At 43.8% G+C, this 8,407-nt stretch overlaps 1 protein-coding gene across 3 annotated transcripts in view; it reads left to right on the top strand.

Moving 5' to 3' along the window:
• Positions 1 to 264: 264 nt before the first annotated feature.
• The window catches only part of ENTPD4 (ectonucleoside triphosphate diphosphohydrolase 4), a 38,011-nt gene continuing 29,868 nt past the window's right edge, over positions 265 to 8,407 (top strand). For all 3 annotated transcript variants that reach the window (XM_030816985.1, XM_030816984.1, XM_030816983.1), the window contains exon 1: positions 265 to 420. The gene's annotated coding sequence lies outside the window, so the exon portion shown is untranslated. The remainder of the gene's footprint in view (positions 421 to 8,407) is intronic.

The following is an 8,407-nucleotide window of genomic DNA, read 5'->3' as shown; positions in this document are numbered from 1 at the left end:
GTCCTTACTAGGTTTTCAAGCGCTATTTTCCATAACCGTTAGGAGCGCTAAGGAAAGATAAACTGCGGTGTCCTAAGTACGCTGAGGCTCGCTGACGACCAGACGAGCACCAGGCCACAGTACTGGGTGCCTCCGTGCCACCACTTCCACATTTCCCGTGCACTGCACGGTGGCGTGGCCGCGTGGGTCCACGGAACAGCCCAGCGCTCGGACGCCAATCATCCCGGATCAGGCTCCGCCCCCCGGCGCTCAACGCGCTCCTTGGCGTGCGCGCTCCGGGCGCAGGCGCTGACGCGTCGCCGGCGGGGCCCGGGCGGGGGTGCGGCTCCAGCAAAGGAGCGCGGCTTCCAGGAAGCCGGCTGGCCGTGATGCTGCCCGCTGGTGGTCCCCCGCCCCCGGGGTCCCCGGCCGGCCAAGCAGGTGAGGCTGCCTTCCGGGCGCCGGTGAGGGGAGGGCGGGCGGCCGAAGGGGCTGGCATCGGCGGGTGGGTTGAAGTGCGGGGGCCGGCGGCGCGGCGAGCGGGCCGCGGACTAGCCTCTCTGCCCCGCGCCCCGGCCGCCGCCCGCTCAGCCCCGCGGATCGGTTCCCGCCGCCCCTGCCGCGCGGCCCCATTCGGGCGCCACGGGACCAACCCTGGTGAGCCCTGGCGGCCGGCGCGCTCCCCCAGCCCCTGGCAGGGGACACCTGGCGGTCGCGCGCCTCGGGTGACCGCTCGGGATCCCCCCCCTCGAATGGGCGGAGCTTGGCCGGGCAGCAGGCATGCTGCACCCGGGACCCAGCCGGCCCTGCCTGCCGCTTTAAATGATGACATTCGCACGTCTTGTCGTTTTCGCTTTGCTTTGCTTTTGCCAGATTTCATGTTAGATTTCTTTTTGGAAAAATGGAGCTCATTGGGCAGTAAAGTGATGATGCAAAGCATTGTTTCTGAACTTGAGTAATGCGCGGACCCCTTTTAAAGTGACAGTTCTCTCATGGTCTAGAATGTGTCCCAGAACCCTTATGGTGCTCCAGACCCCAGTTAAATGAACCCTAGTGCAGAGCGTTTTCAGAGAACATTTATCACGAAGGAAACCAAAGAGATCCTTTATGATTCGGGAACTTTCAGGCTAGAAGGTAAACTAGAGGTAATGGAAGAATTCTAAATTAGAGACTCAAAGCCCAGGTTAATTTCACATTGCAGTCTTTGTTGTCTCCTGCTTTTGTGATGAAAATACCAAATTATCCAGCTTAGTGAGGCCTAAAAGAGTTATGTTATTTGTGTTACCATATATATGATGTTTTTGTATCAGGTTTGTTAATTCTGTTTGACATATTAGAATTACAAAATGGAACACTGATTCGTATAGTTTAATCGTTTATTTCTCTGTTTACCTTAGCATTGATTTATCTTTTGTAGTTGTTGCATATTGAATCTATGGTTTATATTCTTCTACCTCTAATAGGAAATGTGTGACTGAGGCCCTTGAGGATATAGTCTAGGAAGGAGACAAGAATGAACATTTATCTAAGGATTTATATTCTCTACGTATTTACTCAGCATGTTTATTTAAAATAGACAACTCATGAATAAAGAGACGATTCCAATTGTGAGAAAACATCAGGATGTGTAACAGGTTAAATCTTGACAAAGAAAGATGTTGGCTTGTGCCTTGAAAGTAGTGTAATCTTGAGAGGAGGACACGGTGGTGGCTCGGAGGAAGGGCTGTTAGTAAATGCCTGAGGCAGGCATGGAGACAGCTTGTGTGGGAGAGAAGAGAGAGACCTACTGCACTGGAGCTGAAAGATGGTATCTGGGACTGATGAGAGGATAGGTTGGTGAGATAAGGTGGACCAGTTGATGGATAAAAGGTTTCAGGTGCCACACAGGAAACTTGGTGTTGATCCATGGGCTTCCAGAAGGTTCTTAGCTGATCATATTTTGAAGGCCGTGTTTTACAAAGAGTTGCTTGCAAAGTGTGGCGTGCACAGTGAAGGCAGAAGGTGGGTGAGTCGCCAAGAGATCTGTCCTGAGGTAGTGATGTCTACTGTGGTCATCTTAGATATGAGGGATGTCTGAGGAAGAATCGACGGGCTTGGAGAGTGATAGAAGATGTCAACACAGGAAGTGGGAATCAAAGCTGAGAACCAGGTAATCCAGGTCAATGGGGATTGGTGATACCCGTCTTAGACCTGGAGAATTTGGAGGGTGGTATTAGAGTTTGCATCAGAAGATTTCAACCCTAGACTTGGACTAGTTGAGCTTGCAGTAACGGGGCTTCAGTGAGCTTGGAATGTGGAACTGGAACTTGAGGAAAGTCAGAGTTAATTCAGGAAAAGTGACCAGAAAAAGACTATTTAAAATGGGAACCAGAATTTTGCAAATTAGTAGTGAGAGGGAGGAAGAGGTTAAGATTTTACATTGAAAAATAAAATTAAAATGTGTAAGATAAATATTGAAGAACATACAGATCGTAAATGCAACTATGTACATTTCTTCTTAAAGAATGAATCAAGTTGTCTTCATGTATCTTTTGTCACAGTTGAGTAACAGTGCCACCCGGCAGCCTCCACATCAGCCTCTCACTCTCAGAAAGACAGTTGTTTCTTGCAAAACGCTGCCGGAATGGTTGAGAGCATCTTTAATTTTTCCAGGTTCTCTTGAATCCTTTGATAATCAAGTCATTCTTTTCTGAAGTATCCTTCCCTATGGTACCTTTGCTTATTCAGAAGCCGAGCTTTCCCAGAGGCTGACTTCTCTGTGATTTTGTTTGCCTGTGATTTGAGTTCATTAACATCTGTTTCCTTGCATTTTGCGTTTTTTCCACCAGAGGAACCATTTCCCTTTGTGGTTGATTTGCATTGTTTTCGTCATTATCTGTAGAACTAATGTCAGTGAGAGACTGACAAAGATGTTGACACCTTGACTGTAGGCTTCATTCCAATAATGTTCAGCCAAGCAGGGCCCCACTAGCTGAAATCATGAGAGTTAATGCATCTCTCTGTTGATAGGTCTAACACAATTTAGGCTTTTTAAAAACATGTCAGTTTTATGTGGTAGTACTGAATTTGCCTCCCAGGGCCCTGGTGCGAAGATTCTTAGCTAGAAGGACAATTGGAGTTTACATTTGAAGATCAGATTACCATATTGTTAACTTTTAGGCAATAATCCATTGTACTTTTGTCCTGAGTTAAAATTACAGCGCTTCAGCAGTTATAAGCTGTCCTATTTTCTCTGCTTTTAAACACAAGTTTTGTAACTTAAAATATCTATTTGTCCTTTTGATCAAAATCATCACGTATCTCCAAAAAAAAAAAAAAAAGTCCTGAGACAAACCTCAGATGACACAAAGTTTCCTAAGTGTGCTGTGATCATTCTCGCGGTCACCTTCCTCTTTGAAGTGTGTTCTTTCTCACCCCATCTAGAATTGACCTCCCACCTCTAGGAATCTTTTCCTGCTAAAGCTAGCCTTCGCTGTGCTCTTCTCTGAGCTGTATAACAAGAATCCGAGTAATTTAACATTGCCTTTAATTAGTATCTTGACTGTTTTCTGGGCATTAGTATTTTCTCTAGCAGTCTGCAAACTTGAAATTTGGAGTTGGGTTTGTTACTCCTCATATCACCTTCGTAGTCCTGACTTTCTTCCTCAACGACCAGTTCGCCTTTAACCATGACTTTAAGCTGTTAACTAAAACTTTCTTTTCTTTGGTTCTCAGTTCAGCTATCACACAACTATCACGGATGTTTTTTTTAAATGTTCAGATTGGAATTCCTATGTCCTGATAGGCTTTTAAGATAGGCTTTCTCAATATATTGAGAAAAGTATTTGATCCTGGAAACAAGGTTTCATCAGTCAAAGGTAACTTGTTAAAAATTGTTATTTCCTCTGATGATAAAATTAATATATGTCCTTTGAAAAATATAGGCAAGCCTAGGGAAGAAAATAAAGATGATACCCGATCTCATTGCCCAGAAATAACTAAGCACTGTTAATATTTTGGTTTCTTTCCTAACATTTTATCCCCCCCATGCATGGTGACATTTTTTCACTTAATATATCATGGACTTGCTTTCATGTCAATAAACAGATCTGTATCATTACCTTTAATAGTCGCATTGTATTCCATTGCATAAATATACCCCACGGTAGACATTAGTAACAGTGTTTTGCTGTTATACACAATACTATGATGACCATCCTATAGATATTTTAGTGAATTTACCCCATGACTTCATAAAGATGAATTTCTGGAAGTGTGACGGGTAGAGCAGAGGGTAGGCACGCATCAATGTTCGTGTGTGTTACCCCAGTACCCCTAGAAGGTTAGTGATGTGCCTGTCCCAAGTCTCACAGCAGTACTCATCGACCTTTTCCACTTCCCCTGTTAGCCAAGTATCACCAGGCCTTCATGTCTGCCAATATGATAGCTGTTTTTTATTTCTGTTTATCTGAATACTGATAGTTCTATTTTATCAGCCATTTCAATGAGACTTATTTCAATAATCTCAAATTGTCTTTGCTCATTTTACTGTTCAGTCTTTCTCTTATTTCTTTATAAAAACTTTGGCTATGTAAAGGTTATTTACTCTTTGTCATGCACCTTACAAGTACTTTTCCCAAGTTGTATGTATTTGTAGCAGGGAGGAAATTTTTTTTTTTTTAAGCACACAGAAGTTTTAAACCTGTGTAGCTATTTTATAAAAACATTAAAATCCATTTAAACATCTAGATCATTGATTTTTTTTTTCTTTTTACTCTTTGTGTAAACTTTTAAATCACAGACATTGTCCTAAATTTGGGGCACATGGTACAATATGGACACCATATTAAAACTTGAACTAATTAAAGTGATTTTTTTCCCCTTTGTCAGGTAGGCATTATTAATACTTTTTACTCTCTAATATCTTTGTGTGTATGTTTTGTTTCCTCCACTGCATTATCGATTCTTTAAGGTCTGGGCCTATATCTAATTCATCTTTGTGTCTCCCATTTCCAGCCGTTTGTGAAACCTGCAATAATTACCCATGATTTGTGTGGCAGGCACTGGTCATGGGGGAAACAGAAGAATAAGAGGCTGTCCCTGCCCTAGTGGGGCTTGTCATGTAATGAGGAAGCCAACCACAAGTATAATACTTTAGCCCACTGCTGTGTTAAGCAAATACTCTGGGGATATGAGGATTAGGGAAACTCACTGAGGACTCATGCTTGATTTGTGTCAGGAGTGATTCTTAGGAATGCAACTGACAACCCAAGGGACAGGTTCATTCTGCAGATGCCAAGGAATGCGAGGCATTTCAGTGATCTGTAGCTAGTGTTTCGTGTGGCTGGAGCCTAGGGTACATAGGAGGGGTCTGTCAGGATGAGACAGAAAGGCCCCAGGTCAGTACTGTGCAAAGAACTTTCTGCGATGATGTCAGTGTTTTATGTCTGGACTGGCTAACGCAGAAGCTATATGTGACTGTCGAGCACTTCAAAGATGGCTAGTACAACTGAGGAACTCAATTTTTAATTTTATTTAAATTTAATTACTTTAAATAACCACACATGGCAAGTGGCTGCCTCATTGGACAGCACCGGACTAAATCATGAGGGACCTCTTTTACACCCTGAGGAGTTGACTGTTTCCTGAGTGAGAGAGAAAAGTTGGGGGATGAGGAGTTATGATTCCCTGTTTGTTTTGGAAAGGTCACTCTAGTGTAGAGGTTCTTAACCCTTTTGGGTCCCAGAACTCTAAAACTTGACTTCTTGCCAGGCCCTTTCCTAAGGTCTGCAAAGCTGCAACTATAGCACTCAACTGAGCAGACCAAAACCTGGGCCTGGGGGAGCTCCTATTCTGGAGGAAGAGACAAAAAGGAGAAACGCAACACATGCGTTACGTTAGAGGACAAGGATGAGTGGATTCTCATACTTGCATCCCACCTCTCCCTCCCAGGAGCTGTGTGACCTTAGACAAGTTACTTAGCCTCTCTGCCTCATCCACAAAGTGTTGTGATAATAGTACCTGCCTTGTAAGTTGTTAGAAGGATGAAGTTAGTATTTGTGCAACGTGTGGAGCAAGGCCTGGCACATAATGAGCACTATATAAGCATTTAATAAATAAATAAATGCTAAGGAGAAAAGATCAGTCAGGGAAGGGAGTTGGTGGGGAGTGGGTAGGCATTGCAGTTATTGATCGGGTGACCAGGGAAGTCCTCCTTGAGAAAATGACATTTGGGTAAAGACCTAAAGGGAACGAAAAAGTGAGCCATACAGATTACTTCCTAGTAGAGGGGGCAACAAGTTGAGAGACCCTGAGACCAGAGAGTGCCTGGCATTTTTGAAGACCACTCAGAACATCAGTGTGGCTGGAATGCAGTGTAAAGAAGGAGAGAGCAGACGTTGAGGTCAGAGCCTTAACAGGTGTCAGATCCTGTAGGACTTTGTAGGTTGGAGTCTATGGAGGATTTTGAGTACAGAAGTAATCTGATCAGGGTCCTGAGCAAGGGGTGGGAGTGTGGAGCTATCAATTTCAGAGAAAGTGTCTGTGCCCGAGAGTGTTGGAGGCAGCATTGTGGGGCCACTGGTTGTGACTGCTGGTAGAAAACTAGTTAGGCTGCTCTCCTTTTTTTTTTAATTGTACTTTAAGTTCTAGGGTACATGTGCACAACGTGCAGGTTTGTTACATATGTATACATGTGCCATGTTGGTGTGCTGCACCCATTAACTCATCATTTACATTAGGTATATCTCCTAATGCTATCCGTCCCTTCCCCTACCCCACAACAGGCCCCGGTGTGTGATGTTCCCCTTCCTGTGTCCATGTGTTCTCACTGTTCAGTTCCCACCTATGAGTGAGAACATGTGGTGTTTGGTTTTTTGTCCTTGCGATAGTTTACTGAGAATGATGTTTTCCAGTTTCATCCATGTCCCTACAAAGGACACGAACTCATCATTTTTTATGGCTGCGTAGTATTCCATGGTGTATATGTGCCACATTTTCTTAATCCAGTCTATCGTTGTTGGATATTTGGGTTGGTTCCAAGTCTTTGCTATTGTGAATAGTGCCGCAATAAACATACGTGTGCATGTTTCTTTTTAGCAGCATGATTTATATTCCTTTGGGTATATACCCAGTAATGGGATGGCTGGGTCAATTGGTATTTCTAGTTCTAGATCCCTGAGGAATCGCCACACTGACTTCCACAATGGTTGAACTAGTTTACAGTCCCACCAACAGTGTAAAAGTGTTCCTGTTTCTCCACATCCTCTCCAGCACCTGTTGTTTCCTGACTTTTTAATGATCGCCATTCTGTTGTAAGATGGTATCTCATTGTGGTTTTGATTTGCATTTCTCTGATGGCCAGTGATGAGCATTTTTTCATGTGTCTGTTTGCTGAATACATGTCTTCTTTTGAGAAGTGTCTGTTCATATCCTTTGCCCACTTTTTGATGGGGTTGTTTGTTTTTTTCTTGTAAATTTGTTTGAGTTCATTGTAGATTCTGGATATTAGCCCTTAGTCAGATGAGTGGATTGCAAAAATTTTCTCCCATTCTGTAGGTTGCCTGTTCACTCTGATGGTAGTTTCTTTTGCTGTGCAAAATCTCTTTAGTTTAATTAGATCCCACTTGTCAGTTTTGGCTTTCGTTGCCATTGCTTTTGGTGTTTTAGACATGAAGTCCTTGCCCATGCCTATGTCCTGAATGGTATTGCCTAGGGTTTTCTTCTAGGGTTTTTATGGTTTTAGGTCTAACATTTAAGTCTTTAATCCATCTTGAATTAATTTTTGTATAAGGTGTAAGGAAGGGAACCAGTTTCAGCTTTCTACATATGGCTAGCCAATTTTCCCAGCACCATTTATTAAATAGGGAATCCTTTCCCCATTTCTTGTTTTTGTCAGGTTTGTCAAAGATCTTTTGATAGAAACAGGCAAGAGATAAGAGCCTGATCTCAGGAGAAGGTGATAAAGAAAGGGATTTTAGATAAGCTGAGGTTAAAGAAATTAAAGGAATCGGTAAGAAATTACATTTGGGGCCAGGCGCAGTGGCTCATGCCTGTAATCCCAGCACATTGGGAGGCCGAGGCGGGCGGATCATGGGGTCAGGGGTTCGAGACCGCCTGGCCAACATGGCTAAACCCTGTCTCTACTAAAAATGCAAAAATTAGCTGGGCATGGTGGCAGGCACGTGTATTCCCAGCTACTCAGGAGGCTGAGGCAGGAGAATCGCTTGAACCCAGGAGGCGCAGGTTGCAGTGAGCTGAGATGGTGCCATTGCACTCCACCAGCCTGGGTGACAAGAGCAAGACTCCATCTCAAAAACAAAAAAAAGAAAAGAAAAGAAAAAAAGAAATTACATTTGGAAGATGAAGAGGGATCACACTTGAATCTGGTTTCCGATTTGTGTAGCTTGGTGGGATCAGGATTGGGACTGCGGGGGCAGAGCAGATGAGG

This window comes from Nomascus leucogenys, chromosome 8 (assembly GCF_006542625.1).
Source record: "Nomascus leucogenys isolate Asia chromosome 8, Asia_NLE_v1, whole genome shotgun sequence".
NCBI classification, from domain to species: domain Eukaryota; kingdom Metazoa; phylum Chordata; class Mammalia; order Primates; family Hylobatidae; genus Nomascus; species Nomascus leucogenys.
The sequence above is the reverse complement of the archived record's forward strand: the minus strand, read 5'-3'. Positions and strand labels throughout refer to the sequence as shown.